An 18,248-nucleotide genomic window follows, 5' to 3' on the forward strand; every position below is an offset into this window, starting at 1 on the left:
TTAACATGTTTATTTTTAGTACAGGTTTGCTTTAAAGCAAACCCGAGGTGGGGATATGAGTTAAAATAAACTATGCTACCTGATCCGGGGGGCTGTGCTGAGCAGGTAGCCACAATCCCCGCTGCTGTCCACCGCTCCTGTGGCCTGCAATCTTCCAGTTTCACTTTCGTGACTCCTGGGGTCCCAACGCCGAAAGAGCTGCTCTCACAGATTAGCATGCAGGTAGCGGCAGACAGAGGAGCTGCCAATGGCAGCTTTGGAAAGCCTGCAGGAACGTCCCTAATGGGCGTTTTGAGCAGGAAATCCCTCTTTTGCCATTACCCTCCGTAATGGCGACAATCATTATTGCAAATTTTTTGGGTGGTGATAGCGTGGCGGTGGGAGGGCAGAGGTCGGTGCAGGGGGGGGGGACAACTCAGAGGCATGTCCTGCAGCAGGGGTCATGAACCTGTGCCCCACATAGCCCCGCCCCCCTGGCCGCATGGCCTTGGGTACACTTTAAGAACTTTTTAGCTTCATAAACATTTTATTCATTTGTTGTGTTTTACTTGTGAAGTGAAGCTTTTCCCTGCTTTATACTAGGCTCATTCACATCAAGGGACATTCATATCAAGCAATGAGTAGAAATTGAGTATGTAGATTTTTACAGATACGGTTACATTTTAATTGATCTGGAAATTTATTCCGTCTGGGAAGTGAGTGTAGGTGATTCCTTCCTACGGTAACACTGATTTTATTTTTATTTTTTTGTAATCTGTATTAACTATTCAAATAAAAGACATCAAGAGGTAGTGGATGAAACCCTATACATACCTCACACAAGTAGGTATTAGAAGTAAGTTTCATGCTTCAGCATGTTATGTCTTCCAGCTACACAGCCTCATCAAGCCACTACCCTCCCTGCTGCCTTCTGCAGATGCTGCCAATACTTATCATTTTTGCAGTCTACAAAGACAACTGAGTCATACCTTGTACATGTTAGAGGGTGTGTCCCTTATGCTCACACACAATTACAGATTATTTCAGCTCTGGCAGGCAGCTGCATGATTTCAAGGCTGTTTCTGTTCTGCAACTCATTTTGATTTACTTCTGAAGCAAACTTAGAGGTAAGCAATGCAACAGTTCTATCTTTCTTTTTAAATCTGTTTGGAAACCACAGTTAAGATGTGTCCAAGATGCCGTGTAATTGTGTAGTATCAATAAACACAGAGCATGAGAAAGTGCTCTTTTTCGATGAAGGTGATGGGGTGTACTTACATTTAGCACTGGGCACTAAAGTTTCATATTACAAAGATGAAATAGCGGCACTTTGCTTTCTTGATTAACATGCAGTAAAGAATGCATATATTAATGCAGAGCAACGTAAATGGATACAAGTCGTAATATGGGTAAATAATGAATGAATCCTTTGAGGATGGTTTGAGGATTGCTCTGTTCCAACTAGGAGAAGTGAAAAGATGTGTTCCCCAAAAAAGACAGTCTTATATTAATTTTTGCTCCAAAAGATGTGCTAGGGCTCATTTTCAGGGGATGTCTTTTGCTTCTATCAGGAAGTGTCTCTCAGCAGAAGTACTGTGGTGTTCCTGTGCTGTGTGCCTTCCTGTCTCTTCCTCTGCTGGATCCGAGGGTATGTTACTGTACTGATCAGGCACCTGCCCTGTCATCCTGGCACACAGCTGATAACCTTGCTGTGTGCTGGGATGAAAGGTCCAGTGCCCAATTGGCACTGCACTGCTGTGCCCATGCTTGCTGGCCACCTCTTTCTTCTTTTTAACTTCTGCTAGTGCTTATTTTCAGGGTAGGGCTTATATTTCATGCATACTCAAAATTACAGTTAGGGCTTATTTTAAGGGTAGGGTTTATTTGTCAGGGAAACAGGGTAGTGGTACTCATAGGAGAGATGTGACTAGTGGTACCCATAGGTTTTGGGTTGCTAAGTAGAAGCAATTAATGTAAGGACTTTTGGGGAAAAAAAAAACAATCAAGGAGCGTCTACCACAGACCATGGTGGATTATTGGCTCTCTAAGAATGTCTGCAGTCAAAGGATTCTGGGTAATCTCTCCAAAGGGTTCAACGGAGTGTATTAGTACAACACAAAAAGTGCTCCATAAAAAAAATGGTTAAACTGTATAAAACATTCAAAGTTCACCAATATATTGGCAGGATAAGAGAATAAGAGACTTTACTAACACAATTGCCTTGATTCAGTTTACTTTCCTCTTGGGTTTTCTCCCAGAAGTTTTCCCACCCTATCAATAAGACATCTTTTAAGCCCACAGCAAGCATGAAAAAACTCAACATATATTTGATATTACTTCTTTACCTATTTTAAGCAGCGTTTCACTTGTCTGGTGCTGAAAAATGATTTTATAGTACATAACAAAATTGAATCCTACAAGAAAACTCAGGAAAAAAAGTAAACTGAATAGGGGTCAATATGTTTCCACACCTAGCTGGTGAAAATGTACCAAAATGTAGTCAAGAAAGGTAATATCAAACATACTGTAAGTAAATTGAGGAACATCAAAATATTTTGAGTATTTTTTGAACTGCTGGGGACTGAAACATATTTATTGATGTAGCGAGGAAAGAATCACCTCTGACAAAACTCAGTAGAAAAGTTAATCCTATCAGGGCCAATGTCTCTCCCGGTCAACATCAACTTCATCCGGTGAAAAAAATCTTTACTTAGTGCCAAACATTTTTGATGGTAGTCCAAGCACTGGTTGAGGAGTTTGCTCACCTGAAGAAGTGGGCTTTCATCTGCTGGAATGTACCATGTAACGCTTATCCTGCCAATATATTGGTGTCTTATCTACACACAACTCCATCTACTTGAAATGTTTCATACCGGTTTACTATTTATTTTACTAGAAACCTATTTGCCCTAATGTGTTAGTATTTTGAAGATGTTTAGTGTGCCTTCCTTATCTTTATGAATGACCTTGATTACAGAATAATACATACGTTCATAAACTAAATATAAGTACAGTGAAAAAAGAATTGGTGGAATAGAAATGACTCCCTGGCGGTATGATCTGTGCGGCTGCGAGGCCACGGGAGGTTTTTTTTCTTTATTTTTAGCATGTAGCTAGCCTAGCGCTAGCTACATGCTTCCCCCCTCCCTGCGGCATCCCCCCATACTAACCGATCGCCGCCGGCGCCGCTTGCCCATAAGGAAATCCCGTTCTGAACGGGATTTCCTTGAGGGCTTCCCCGTCGCTATGCCGACAAACGGAGTGACGTCAACGACGTCACCGACGTCGTGACATCACAGGGAGTCCCATCCACCCCATAGCGCAGCCTGGTGGCGATTGGCCAGGCTGCGCAAGGGGTATGCGGGGGGGGGGGCTGTATCGCGGGGGGTAGCGGCGCATCGGCGGTGGGCGGCGGCGATCGCAACAAACACGCAGCTAGCAAAGTGCTAGCTGCGTGTTTGAAAAAAAAAATTATGCAAATCGGCCCAGCAGGGCCTGAGGAATCCTCCGCGGCGGCTTACCCCGTGTCTAGCACGGGGTTTCCACTAAGGAGGTTAAAATATATAAACTCTAAATATAAGTCATTCAGCTCTGCATTCATGTTTGCAGTCCCTCTTGAGAGACACCCTGCGAATGGGAGACACCAGTGCTTTGGACAGAGTTAAAGCTTCTCATCTACATGAGTTCAGGAACACATAAAGCCTTGTACACTTGTAAGATCCTTTGGAAGACAGAACCCTTATAGACTAGCATCATGTCTGTTGCTATGGAGAGGGTAGGAAAGACAACACACAGCGCATGACAAAGCAGCATCAGGCTGGCCGAATAAGGAGAACAATTCCAGATCTTTTTTGTATATACAGTATATATATTATCATTTTTATTAAAATTTCAAAATTATTACATACAATTATACAGAGGCACAATACAAACCATGCTCAGAATAAATTGCAGCCCATAGTTCACAATTCACATACGCATAAGTCCTGGTATTTTAACCACTTGAGGACCTAGGGCTTTCTACCCCTTAAGGACCGGCCACTTTTTTTCCATTCAGACCACTGCAGCTTTCACGGTTTATTGCTCGCTCATACAACCTACCACCTAAATGAATTTTGGCTCCTTTTCTTGTCACTAATAAAGCTTTCTTTTGATGCTATTTGATTGCTCCTGCGATTTTTACTTTTTATTATATTCATCAAAAAAGACATGAATTTTGGCAAAAAAATGATTTTTTTAACTTTCTGTGCTGACATTTTTCAAATAAAGTAAAATTTCTGTATACATGCAGCGCGAAAAATGTGGACAAACATGTTTTTGATAAAAAAAAACCCATTCAGTGTATATTTATTGGTTTGGGTAAAAGTTATAGCGTTTACAAACTATGGTGCCAAAAGTGAATTTTCCCATTTTCAAGCATCTCTGACTTTTCTGACCCCCTGTCATGTTTCATGAGGGGCTAGAATTCCAGGATAGTATAAATACCCCCCAAATGACCCCATTTTGGAAAGAAGACATCCCAAAGTATTCACTGAGAGGCATAGTGAGTTCATAGAAGATATTATTTTTTGTCACAAGTAAGCGGAAAATGACACTTTGTGAGGGAAAAAAAAAAAAAAAAAGTTTCCATTTCTTCTAACTTGCGACAAAAAAAAATGAAATCTGCCACGGACTCACCATGCCCCTCTCTGAATACCTTGAAGGGTCTACTTTCCAAAATGGGATCATTTGTGGGGTGTGTTTACTGTCCTGACATTTTGGGGGGTGCTAAATTGTAAGCACCCCTGTAAAGCCTAAAGGTGCTCATTGGACTTTGGACCCCTTAGCGCAGTTAGGCTGCAAAAAAGTGCCACACATGTGGTATTGCCGTACTCAGGAGAAGTAGTATAATGTGTTTTGGGGTGTATTTTTACACATACCCATGCTGGGTGGGAGAAATATCTCTGTAAATGACAATTTGTTAATTTTTTTTACACACAATTGTCCATTTACAGAGATATTTCTCCCACTCAGCATGGGTATGTGTAAAAATACACCACAAAACACATTATACTACTTCTCCTGAGTACGGCGATACCACATGTGTGGCACTTTTTTGCACCCTAACTGCGCTAAAGGGCCCAAAGTCCAATGAGTACCTTTAGGATTTCACAGGTCATTTTGAGAAATTTCGTTTCAAGACTACTCCTCATGGTTTAGGGCCCCTAAAATGCCAGGGCAGTATAGGAATCCCACAAATGACCCCATTTTAGAAAGAAGACACCCCAAGGTATTCCGTTAGTAGTATGGCGAGTTCATAGAAGATTTTATTTTTTGTCACAAGTTAGCGGAAAATGACACTTTGTGAAAAAACACAATTAAAATCAATTTCCGCTAACTTTTGACAAAAAATAAAATCTTCTATGAACTCACCATACTCCTAACGGAATACCTTGGGGTGTCTTCTTTCTAAAATGGGGTCATTTGTGGGGTTCCTATACTGCCCTGGCATTTTAGGGGCCCTAAACCGTGAGGAGTAGTCTTGAAACGAAATTTCTCAAAATGACCTGTGAAATCCTAAAGGTACTCATTGGACTTTGGGCCCTTTAGCGCAGTTAGGGTGCAAAAAAGTGCCACACATGTGGTATCGCCATACTCGGGAGAAGTAGTACAATGTGTTTTGGGGTGTATTTTTACACATACCCATGCTGGGTGGGAGAAATACCTCTGTAAATGGACAATTGTGTGTAAAAAAATCAAAAGATTGTCATTTACAGAGGTATTTCTCCCACCCAGCATGGGTATGTGTAAAAATACACCCCAAAACACATTGTACTACTTCTCCCGAGTACGGCGATACCACATGTGTGGCACTTTTTTGCACCCTAACTGCACTAAGGGGCCCAAAGTCCAATGAGTACCTTTAGGATTTCACAGGTCATTTTTGTTTCAAGACTACTCCTCACGGTTTAGGGCCCCTAAAATGCCAGGGCAGTATAGGAACCCCACTAATGACCCCATTTTAGAAAGAAGACACCCCAAGGTATTCCGTTAGGAGTATGGTGAGTTCATAGAAGATTTTATTTTTTTGTCACAAGTTAGCGGAAATTGATTTTAATAGTTTTTTTTCACAAAGTGTCATTTTCCGCTAACTTGTGACAAAAAATAAAATCTTCTATGAACTCACCATACTCCGTACGGAATACCTTTGGGTGTCTTCTTTCTAGAATGGGGTCATTTGTGGGGTTCCTATACTGCCCTGGCATTTTAGGGGCCCTAAACCGTGAGGAGTAGTCTTGAAACCAAATGTCGCAAAATGACCTGTGAAATCCTAAAGGTACTCATTGGACTTTGGGCCCCTTAGCGTACTTAGGGTGTAAAAAAGTGCCACACATGTGGTACCGCTGTACTCAGGAGAAGTAGTATAATGCGTTTTGGGGTGTATTTTTACACATACCCATGCTAAGTGGGAGAAATATCTCTGTAAATGACAATTGTTTGATTTTTTTACACACAATTGTCCATTTACATAGAAATTTCTCCCACCCAGCATGGGTATGTGTAAAAATACACCCCAAAACACATTATACTACTTTTCCTGAGTACGGCGGTACCACATGTGTGACACTTTTTTGCAGCCTAGGTGCGCTAAGGGGCCCAACGTCCTATTCACAGGTCATTTTGAAGCATTTGTTTTCTAGACTACTCCTCGCGGTTTAGGGCCCCTAAAATGCCAGGGCAGTATAGGAACCCCACAAGTGACCCCATTTTAGAAAGAAGACACCCCAAGGTATTCCGTTAGGTGTATGGCGAGTTCATAGAAGATTTTATTTTTTGTCACAAGTTAGTGGAAAATGACACTTTGTGAAAAAAAACCAATAAAAATTAATTTCCGCTAACTTTTGACAAAAAATTAAATCTTCTATGAACTCGTCATACACCTAACATAATACCTTGGGGTGTCTTTTTTTTCTAAAATGGGGTCACTTGTGGGGTTCCTATACCGCCCTGGCATTTTACAGGCCCAAAACCGTGAGTAGTCTGGAAACCAAATGTCTCAAAATGACTGTTCAGGGGTATAAGCATCTGCAAATTTTGATGACAGGTGGTCTATGAGGGGGCGAATTTTGTGGAACCGGTCATAAGCAGGGTGGCCTTTTAGATGACAGGTTGTATTGGGCCTGATCTGATGGATAGGAGTGCTAGGGGGGTGACAGGAGGTGATTGATGGGTGTCTCAGGGGGTGGTTAGAGGGGAAAATAGATGCAATCCATGCACTGGGGAGGTGATCGGAAGGGGGTCTGAGGGTTTGGCCGAGTGATCAGGAGCCCACACGGGGCAAATTGGGGCCTGATCTGATGGGTAGGTGTGCTAGGGGGTGACAGGAGATGATTGATGGGTGTCTCAAGGTGTGATTAGAGGGGGGAATGGATGCAAGCAATGCACTGGCGAGGTGATCAGGGCTGGGGTCTGAGGGCATTCTGAGGGTGTGGGCGGGTGATTGAGTGCCCTAGGGGCAGATAGGGGTCTAATCTGATAGGTAGCAGTGACAGGGGGTGATTGATGGGTAATTAGTGGGTGTTTAGGGTAGAGAATAGATGGAAACACTGCGCTTGGGTGGTGATCTGATGTCGGATCTGCGGGCGATCTATTGGTGTGGGTGGGTGATCAGTTTGCCCGCAAGGGGCAGGTTAGGGGCTGATTGATGGGTGGCAGTGACAGCGGGTGATTGATGGGTGGCAGTGACAGGGGGTGATTGATGGGTGGCAGTGACAGGGGGTGATTGATGGGTGATTGATAGGTGATTGACAGGTAATCAGTGGGTTATTACAGGGGAGAACAGATGTAAATATTGCACTGGCGAATTGATAAGGGGGGGTCTGAGGGCAATCTGAGCGTGTAGGCGGTCGATTGGGTGCCCGCAAGGGGCAGATTAGGGTCTGATCTGATAGGTAACAGTGACAGGTGGTGATAGGGAGTGATTGATGGGTGATTGATGGGTAATTAGTGGGTGTTTAGAGGAGAGAATAGATGGAAACACTGCGCTTGGGTGGTGATCTGATGTCGGATCTGCGGGCGATCTATTGGTGTGGGTGGGTGATCAGATTGCCCGCAAGGGGCAGGTTAGGGGCTGATTGTTGGGTGGCAGTGACAGGGGGTGATTGATGGGTGATAGGTGATTGGCAGGTGATTAACAGGTGATCAGTGGGTTATTACAGGGAAGGACAGATGTAATTAATGCACTGGCGAATTGATAAGGGGGGGGGGGGTCTGAGGGCAATCTGAGCGTGTGGGCGGGTGATTGGGTGCCCGCAAGGGGCAGATTAGGGTCTGATCTGATAGGTAACAGTGACAGGTGGTGATAGGGGGTGATTGATGGGTAATTAGTGGGTGTTTAGAGAAGATAACAGATGTAAACGATACATTTGGGAGGTAATCTGACGGCGGGTTTGCGGGCGATCTAATGGTGTGGGTGGGTGATCAGATTGCCCGCAAGGGGCAGGTTAGGGGCTGATTGATGGGTGGCAGTGACAGGGGGTGACAGGGGGTGATTGATGGGTGATAGGTGATTGGCAGGTGATTGACAGGTGATCAGTGGGTTATTACAGGGAAGAACAGATGTAATTAATGCACTGGTGAATTGATAAGGGGGGGTCAGAGGGCAATCTGAGCGTGTGGGCGGGTGATTGGGTGCCCGCAAGGGGCAGATTAGGGTCTGATCTGATAGGTAACAGTGACAGGTGGTGATAGGGGGTGATTGATGGGTAATTAGTGGGTGTTTAGAGAAGATAACAGATGTAAACGATACATTTGGGAGGTAATCTGACGGCGGGTTTGCGGGCGATCTAATGGTGTGGGTGGGTGATCAGATTGCCCGCAAGGGGCAGGTTAGGGGCTGATTGATGGGTGGCAGTGACAGGGGGTGATTGATGGGTGATAGGTGATTGGCAGGTGATTGACAGGTGATCAGTGGGTTATTACAGGGAAGAACAGATGTAATTAATGCACTGGTGAATTGATAAGGGGGGGTCAGAGGGCAATCTGAGCGTGTGGGCGGGTGATTGGGTGCCCGCAAGGGGCAGATTAGGGTCTGATCTGATAGGTAAAAGTGACAAGTGGTGATAGGGGGTGATTGATGGGTGATTGATGGGTAATTAGTGGGTGTTTAGAGGAGAGAATAGATGTAAACAATGGATTTGGGAGGTGATCTGATGTCGGATCTGTGGGCGATCTATTGGTGTGGGGGGGTGATCAGATTGCCCGCAAGGGGCAGGTTAGGGGCTGATTGATGGGTGGCAGTGACAGGGGGTGATTGACGGGTGATTGATGGGTGATTGACGGGTGATTGACAGGTGATTGACAGGTGATTGACAGGTGATCAGGGGGATAGATGCATACAGTAAACAGGGGGGGTGGTCTGGGGGGGGGGTCTGGGGAGAATCTGAGGGGTGGGGGGTGATCAGGAGGGGGCAGGGAGCAGGGGGGGGGATAAAAAAAAAAATAGCGTTGACAGATAGTGACAGGGAGTGATTGATGGGTGATTAGGGGGGTGATTGGGTGCAAACAGGGGTCTGGGGGGTGGGCAGGGGGGGGGTCTGATGGGTGCTGTGGGCGATCTGGGGCAGGGGGGGGAGAAATCAGTGTGCTTGGGTGCAGACTAGGGTGGCTGCAGCCTGCCCTGGTGGTCCCTCGGACACTGGGACCACCAGGGCAGGAGGCAGCCTGTATAATACACTTTGTAAACATTACAAAGTGTATTATACACTTTGTATGCGGCGATCGCGGGGTTAACATCCCGCCGGCGCTTCCGTATAGCCGGCGGGATGTTGCGGCGAGCGAGCGGTGACAGGCGCCGGCGGAGGATCGCGTCACGGATGACGCGATCGCTCCGCCCATGCCCTTAAATGGACCGCCGCCTCTGTGGGTGAGGCCGTCCTGCAGGGCTCCACTTCCCCGCCGCCCCTGTGTAGTGGGCGGTCGGGAAGTGGTTAATACTGAAGGGTATTTATTAGGGGTGGGACGGCGAATCCACGAATCCCTCGAATATTGAGAAATATTCGAGATTCGTGGATTCGAATCCCGACGCCATTTCCCCCTTAACGAATCCGCCGAATCCCGCTGCATCCCCGCGCGCAACCTCCGATCCCCCGCTCGTCCTCTTCCGAACCCCCCCGCGCCTCCTTCGCTCGCCCCATGCATAGATGTGAGCATCGGCTCACCTAAAACCTGTCCTGGATTCTCTACCTGCCACCAGCGCAGAGCCGCAGACCTCTTGTTTCCTCCTCTGTTCCCTCTAGTAACCGCCCGGCGCTTCAGTGATGACGCGTATGCAAATGCCGATCACTAGGGGGAACAGAGGAGGAAGCAAGAGGTCTGCGGCTCTGCGCTGGCGGCAGGTAGGGAATCCAGGGCAGGTGTTAGGTGAGCCAATGCTCACATCTATGCAAGGAGCGAGCGGAGGAGGCGTGGGGGGGTCGGAAGAGGACGAGCGGGGGATCGGTGATTGTGCGGGGATGCAGTGGGATTCGGCGCTGGATCCCCTTGTTAGGTGAGCCAATGCTATTTTTTTCTATGTAGGGGGTGAGCAGAGGAGGCACACAGAGGGAGGGGTACCCTGGCTAGCTATACTGAGGGTCCCTATACCTAACTAGCTACACTGAATGCGCCTATACCTAACTAACTACACTGAATGCCCCTATAACTAACTAGCTATACTGAGGGTCCCTATACCTAACCAGCTATACTTAGGGTCCCTATACCTAACTAGCTACACTGAATGCCCCTATACCTAACTAGCTATACTGAGGGTCCCTATACCAAACTAGCTATACTGAGGGTCCCTATACCTAACTAGCTACACTGAATGCGCCTATACCTAACTAACTACACTGAATTCCCCTATAACTAACTAGCTATACTGAGGGTCCCTATACCTAACCAGCTATACTGAGGGTCCCTATACCTAACTAGCTACACTGAATGCCCCTATACCTAACTAGCTATACTGAGGGTCCCTATACCAAACTAGCTATACTGAGGGTCCCTATACCTAACTAACTACACTGAATGCCCCTATAACTAACTAGCTATACTGAGGGTCCCTATACCTAACCAGCTATACTGTGGGTCCCTATACCTAACTAGCTACACTGAATGCCCCTATACCTAACTAGCTATACTGAGGGTCCCTATACCAAACTAGCTATACTGAGGGTCCCTATACCTAACTAGCTACACTGAATGCGCCTATACCTAACTAACTACACTGAATGCCCCTATAACTAACTAGCTATACTGAGGGTCCCTATACCTAACCAGCTATACTGAGGGTCCCTATACCTAACTAGCTACACTGAATGCCCCTATACCTAACTAGCTATACTGAGGGTCCCTATACCTAACTAGCTACACTGAATGCCCCTATACCTAACTAGCTATACTGAGGGCCCCTATACCAAACTAGCTATACTGAATCCCCTTATACCTAGCTATACTGAATGCCCTTTTACCTAACTAGCTATACTGAATGCCCCTATACCTAACTAGCTATACTGAATGCCCCTATACCTAACTAGCTATACTGAATGCCCTTATATCTAGCTATACTGAATGCCCCTATACCTAGCTATACTGAATGCCCCTATACCTAGCTATACTGAATGCCCCTATACCTAGCTGTACTGAAATCCCCTATACCTAACTAACTTTACAGAAGGCCCCTATACCTTGCTAGCTATACTAAAGGCCCCTATGCTTTGATAGCTATACTGAAGGCACCTATGCCTAGCTAGCTATACTGAAGGCACCTATGCCTAGCTAGCTATACTGAAGGCACCTATGCCTAGCTAGCTATACTGAAGGCACCTATGCCTAGCTAGCTATACTGAAGGCACCTATGCCTAGCTAGCTATACTGAAGGCACCTTTACCTAGCTACCTATAGTGTGAGCACCTAGCCTGCCTACCTATACTGTGGGTAACTATTCCACGGATCGCAGGATTCGTTAGATTCGGGATTCGAAAGGTTCGAGATATTCGAGAACCTTTTTAGATTCGGATTCGGATTCGAAGAAATTGTGTATTCGTCCCATCCCTAGTATTTATAAAACCAACAAACAGCTAACAAACTTATAATAGAGGAGTATATATGGATCAGCTTGTCAAGGATCCAAGTAACATCTTGTAAACATTTAAAAGAAAAAGTAAAAAAAAACAAAAACAAACCGAAAGAACCAAGTATTGTGAAGAGGTCTGAATATCCACTTCAAGAAAGAATACACTATGTAAGTGGTCCATAATCCTGCACAATTTTCAACACCTCCCTAGGGTGCCAAATAGCATCAAACCTTTCAACAGTGTTATTGAATCTGGCTGTCATCTCCTCCATCCGTTTCACCTTCAGTTAACCTTTCCCTTGTAGGTGGAGACTGGGATCGCCATAAGGCTGCAATAGAGCACTTAAGATTAATAGCCGCGAGCTTATTGCTTTTACAGGATTGATTAGGAAATGATTAACCCAAGAGCAGGGTAAGCAAATGGGCGTAGCAGCCACCCCTGTGACCCCTGCCATCACAAGGGGGCCGAGAGGCTTTGGGGGCCCGCTTCCTCTCCTCAACTGCATGAGCCACCAATTAGCACAAAAAAACTCCCCGTTTGCTCACAAAAACCGTCCCTGCCCCCTCCTCCTGTCATGCAGAGTAGTGTGTAGCGGGAGCATCTGTAATTTTTTCTTGCTTCCAAATGCTGCTTCAAAGCAGAACAATCTGCTGCTATTCACTGGCTCCCAATCACATGACCCGCAGGGTGTTTGGGAACCAAGAGGGCCTTGTGCTATCATTTTTGCAAGGGAGCCCTATTAAGTCTAGTTACGCAACTGGGCAAGCGGCTTGCATTTCACCTGCGTTTCCAGTACTTCACCTAATAATTGGGCGACTGATTTTCAAAAGGGCATAATACGAATGCAATCCCAGAAGATGTGCAATAGAGTGCCCCTAGCAATGTGACATCCAATTCTGGATCTTTAAAGGGACTTTGACCAGTAAATAAAAACAAAATCTGAACTTACCTGGGGCTTTCTCCAGCCTACTGTAGGTTGGGAGGTCCCTCGGCGTCCTTCTGGCTCCTCTCTCAGGCCCTGCACAGAAATGGCTCCTGGCGACACCGGGACCGAGTGTCCGGCTTCCTCTTCCGGAAAGATGACATCAGTCGTCACCACGCCGGCCGCCTTGCGTCATCATGTTTCATCCGGCACTTCATCATGTCACCTACTCACATTAACTTAACTAAAGTTGTAAACAGAAACAAATTCAGTTCCTGTAAGAAATGTACTCCATGACCAACTTTCCCTTACCTTTAATTCCTATGAGCCTGATAAATATCTCCAGAGTCGCTAACACAAGTGTCACAATGTCCAGAGCCTTCTCACACTGATCTGATGTGGATGTGTTTCCATCTCCAGCAGCTCCTTCCAGGGGCGTAGCTAGAATTCATGGGGCCCCAGAGAAAGGACTTGGTTGCCGCCCCCCCCCCCCCCCCAAAAAAAAAAATTAGGCACAGCCCAGCTGCCTCTTCTGGCAGTCTGGGCTACATGCCAGATTATTGGGCATGCATCCAGGATCACAAGCATAGTTTACACATAACAACAGACCATTCCTGACCATCAGCTTAATGTCCATATATCTGTTGATTTTGCAGCCGATTGACCATTCGGTTCAGTTATCGAATTGGATGAAAATCAGTGCCACAACAAGCATGCCTGGTCAATTGGGCCAAAATGTATTAATTGGACATGGTGGGAAATCTCGAGCCGACACAGGCGATCAGGTGCGCTGTGGTAACAGCTTGCGATATCATGACAACAGAGACCAAACCAATGGGACCCCCGCCCACTGTCCTCCCCAAGTGTTTAGATGTCCCCCCGGGGCCTGTGCATGTTAATACTTTACCTGTCCGCTGCTCGGAGTGTCCGCCTAATTTCCACCCTACTTCCGCATTCGCTTCCCTGGTAACTTCTGGCTTGTAGCACATGGGGCGCATGTGTGATGTCAAACACTTGCTCCACATGCTATAACATCAGCAGACACGTGGGGAGACAATGCAGAAGTACAGAACCAACACTCAAGGGCAGAAGACAGGTAAAGTATTTAAATGCATAGGCAAAGGGGGGCATGTAACATTTAGGGGGACTCGGTCGGGGTGGTGAAGCACCGTCACATGGCCAATTCCCGAAAGATTTCATGCTGAAATGAATCGGGAATCAGCTTGCGGTGTATGGGCAGCCAACAGATCTCTCTCTGATCAGATTTGATCAGAGAGAGATCTGTCTCTGTATGGGAACCTTAAGTCTCTGCAAATCCTTTGTGAGGTGGTGAGCTTCCTGCGGTCGTGAGGGGCTGTTATTCCAAGTTCCCACAGCAGTGGGCAGAGCTTCTTGAGGTCATGGTGGCAGAGCTTCTAGCAAACAGGGGTGGAGCTTTGCAGAGTGGAAGGGGCACTTCTTAAAAATAAAGAAAAGGGATGGCTAAGCACCCAAAGCCCACCTCGCAAAAGTTTTATGGCAGCTGGCTTGTGCAGAGCAGTCTTTTTTTATATACTTTTGCTCTCCGTGGTGGGGTGGGTGATGTGGCTTAGCCTGGCAGTGGCACAGAGTGCTGCTGCAGTCCCCTCCCTGGTCTCACTTTCCATTCTCCAGCGGTTTCTCCTGGCAGGTCCATCCTCTCAATCTGTTCTTCTCTCGCTCTCTGGCAGTCTCTGCATCCCCTCCGTTTCTCTGTTTCCCATGCGTAGTAAGAGGGGGTGGAGCCACAGCCAGTGCAGTATTACTCTGTTCCTAGCTACCAGGCGGAACTAAAAACTAATTGTCAGCTGAGAACAGGCAAGATCAATGCACAGGGAGGCTGGCAGGTGAAAAAATAGTCCAATTTCATCTGCTTGCCTCTCTGCAATGAAGGTGAGGGGAGTGTTCTGGTCCGGTATGCTAAGCTACATGAATGGTAACAGGCAACTATGTGTTGAGGGACAGTTGACTAAGTTAGGGGAAAATGTCCAGTTCAAGCCACTTACGTTTGTAAGCCAATTGGTTAAGCCACTTGGTAAAGTGATACTAAAGAATGGCTGTTTTCTGTTTGTTTTAGTTGTTTACCTTTTTGTTTGTTAGGCAAGGGGCCCAGTGTATCATTGAGAATCAGTTCCTAGGCAGGATTTTTTTAAGACTTCGCCTTCTCAAACAATTTTTGGGTGTGCTGGCCTGAACTATTATTGCCTTGTAAGTGATGCATATTGCCTCCTGTTGTGCTCTCTCTCTTTTATGAGACAAGCAAGACAATGAACCTTCACTGTAAAACACGTTATTGTTTAGGGAGGAGGTCTAGGTTTGGATTACATGTTATTATTTTAACATAAAAGACACATACCACTGCATAATAGAGTTTCTGTTTTAATATGATTTGCATTTGTGTGACGTTTCTTGATAAACTATTTAGCAAATGCTGTATTCAAATAAAAATATTATTCAGCCAATTGAATTCTGGGACATTATAGAGCCAATCGCTGCATTCCCCAGCATTAAAGAGACTCTGTAACAACATTTTCATCCTTATTTCTTCTATCTATAAGTTCATATAGCTGTTCTAATGTGCTCTGTCTAACTGCACCCTTTCCTATTTGCACAGTGGCTGTATTATCTCTGTTATATGATCTAATCTTCTCTCCTCTGTCGGCTCTGTCAGGCTGAGGCAGTCAGGCTGGAATGTGCTGTGCTGCTTGTGATTGGCTAGAAGCTATACACATCCTCTCCAGGCCCCCTGCAAACTCTGTATGACTCACACTTGTAAGAACTCTCAGCCTATTGCTTGCTATGTCTTTTGTTTATAAACACTGGATAAAAATGGCAATTACAAGCCAGGATTGCAGCAGGGAGAGGCAGAAAGAGCACAGAGGGGCCCAGGAGACCATAATGAATAGAATGGTATGCTTTTTATTGTAAGAATTTTAGAGTACAGATTCTCTTCAATGATTTTTCTTTTTCTAATGTGCAATACATTTGGTGTGTTTTGAAAAGTCATTTATTTATATAATTTACTTATATAAATATATTAATACTAATATAATATAATAGCTTTATGTTATGTGTATGTAAAATAGTTTCTGACATACGTATATATCAATTTTATGGCACCATTTCTGGTATAATGACATGATTGCTGTCTCTAATTATAATTACATGTGCTTTATGCTCAGGAGTTAAGCCTACATACTGCATGAGGTACATTACCTGACAGACACACATCAAATTATCTTGGCTTAAAAGAGATTTGAAATAAACGATTAGGCCAATATATTATTTCTCAAAATGTTGTACTTTTCTTTTCAGAATAGTTGCAATTACAAAGCAAGCTAATCAGTGTATGTTTAGTGTATCCATAGAAGGTCATGTGACTCACATGGGCCTGTCACATATTGTGTAGGTCAGTGGTGCTCAACCTTTTTTGGCCCGAGGGCCGAACTTCAAATCAAGAAAAATCTCGAGGGCCGGAACACATGCATACAAAATTTCGATGTAAAACTTTTAACGTTTTTCTAGTAACAGTTAACATGGTGTTGGAAATGGAAAGAAAACGACAATATAAGAATTGTTGTACTCACCATTTGATGTACATTTTCTTAATGAGAAGTTTCCGGCTGTTTTTCAGAAACCAATTTCTGGATATTTGGCTCCAAATTTGTAACATTTATTCTTAATACAGAATGAAGATGATCATCTGTGATGCGAGAACGTGAGCCAGTTTTTGCCCTTTTCATCACTGAGAAAGTTTACTCACAGACATAAGTACTGGCAAAAGTTGTGACCATTTTCAGGCCGTGTTTCCGCAAAAGGAGGCTGTCGGCTCTGTGCTGGCTGAGGGGGCTGTCGGCTCTGTGTGGGCCTGAGGGGGCTGTCGGCACTGTGTGGGCCTGAGGGGGTTGTCGGCTCTGTGTGGGCATGAGGGGGCTGTCGGCTCTGTGTGGGCCTGAGGGGGCTGTCGGCTCTGTGCTGGCTGAGGGGGCTGTCGGCTCTGAGGGGGCTGTCGGCTCTGTGCTGGCTGAGGGGGCTGTCAGCTCTGTGTGGGCCTGAGGGGGCTGTCGGCTCTGTGTGGGCCTGAGGGGGTTCCCCGCGGTGTCCTGCGGAGGAGGAGAGGATAGGGTGGTATTGTGCCTTAGTAATTATGCTGAGGACGGAGGCTGCCCGCGGAGGGAGAGAATTGGGTGGTTATATGCTGAGGACGGAGGCTGCCCACGGAGGGAGAGGATCGGGTGGTTATAGGCTGAGGACGGAGGGAGAGGATCGGGTGGTTATAGGCTGAGGACGGAGGGAGAGGATCGGGTGGTATTGTTACAGACCGTTATCCTTGCATCGGCATTCGGCAAGTAAGTAGTTCTGCGCATACACCCGCGTGTGCTGCGTATTCATCCCCGGGTAGCGCTGGGATAGTTAGAAAGCCTTCCTCATTGGTTACTGCAGGAACCTTCCTCCAATAGGAATCAGCCTGATTCCTATTGGAGGAAGGTTCCTGCAGTAACCAATGAGGAAGGCTTTCTAACTATCCCAGCGCTACCCGGGGCTGAATACGCAGCACACGCGGGTGTATGCGCGGAACTACTTACTTGCCGAATGCCGATGCAAGGATAACGGTCTGTAACAATACCACCCGATTCTCTCCCTCCGTCCTCAGCCTATAACCACCCGATCCTCTCCCTCCGCGGGCAGCCTCCGTCCTCAGCCTATAACCACCCGATCCTCTCCCTCCGCGGGCAGCCTCCGTCCTCAGCCTATAACCACCCGATCCTCTCCCTCCGCGGGCAGCCTCCGTCTTCAGCCTATAACCACCCGATCCTCTCCCTCTGCAGGACACCTCCGCGCGGGCCACATAAACAGGCCTCGCGGGCCACAAATGGCCCGCGGGCCGTAGGTTGGGCACAGCTGGTGTAGGTAATGAAACTTAAAGAGTAACTGTATCCAAGGATTGACCTTCATCCCAATCAATAGCTGATATCACCTTTCCCATGAGAAATCTTAACCTTTTCTCAAATGGATTATCAGGGGGCTCTGTATGGCTGATTTTGTGGTGAAAACACACTGTGGGAGCCTTGTTGAATTGTGGAAAATAACAGCTGTTTCCAACTACCAAAAAAGCAGCATCCCCTTCCACAGACTTCACCTAGCAGCAGTAAATATGTTGCCATATGATACATTTTGGAATGTAAATCAGGGAGAGGAAAGATTTGACAAAGGGCAAACTCTAACTAAATCAT

General features: G+C 46.0%; 1 protein-coding gene across 1 annotated transcript in view; it reads left to right on the forward strand.

Annotated features, from left to right (window-relative positions):
* The first annotated feature begins 998 nt into the window (after positions 1-998).
* The window catches only part of SERPINB5 (serpin family B member 5), a 44,426-nt gene continuing 27,176 nt past the window's right edge, over positions 999-18,248 (forward strand). The window contains exon 1 of the mRNA XM_068236788.1: positions 999-1,106. The gene's annotated coding sequence lies outside the window, so the exon portion shown is untranslated. The remainder of the gene's footprint in view (positions 1,107-18,248) is intronic.

Source organism: Hyperolius riggenbachi, chromosome 5 (genome assembly GCF_040937935.1).
Source record: "Hyperolius riggenbachi isolate aHypRig1 chromosome 5, aHypRig1.pri, whole genome shotgun sequence".
Lineage (NCBI taxonomy): Eukaryota > Metazoa > Chordata > Amphibia > Anura > Hyperoliidae > Hyperolius > Hyperolius riggenbachi.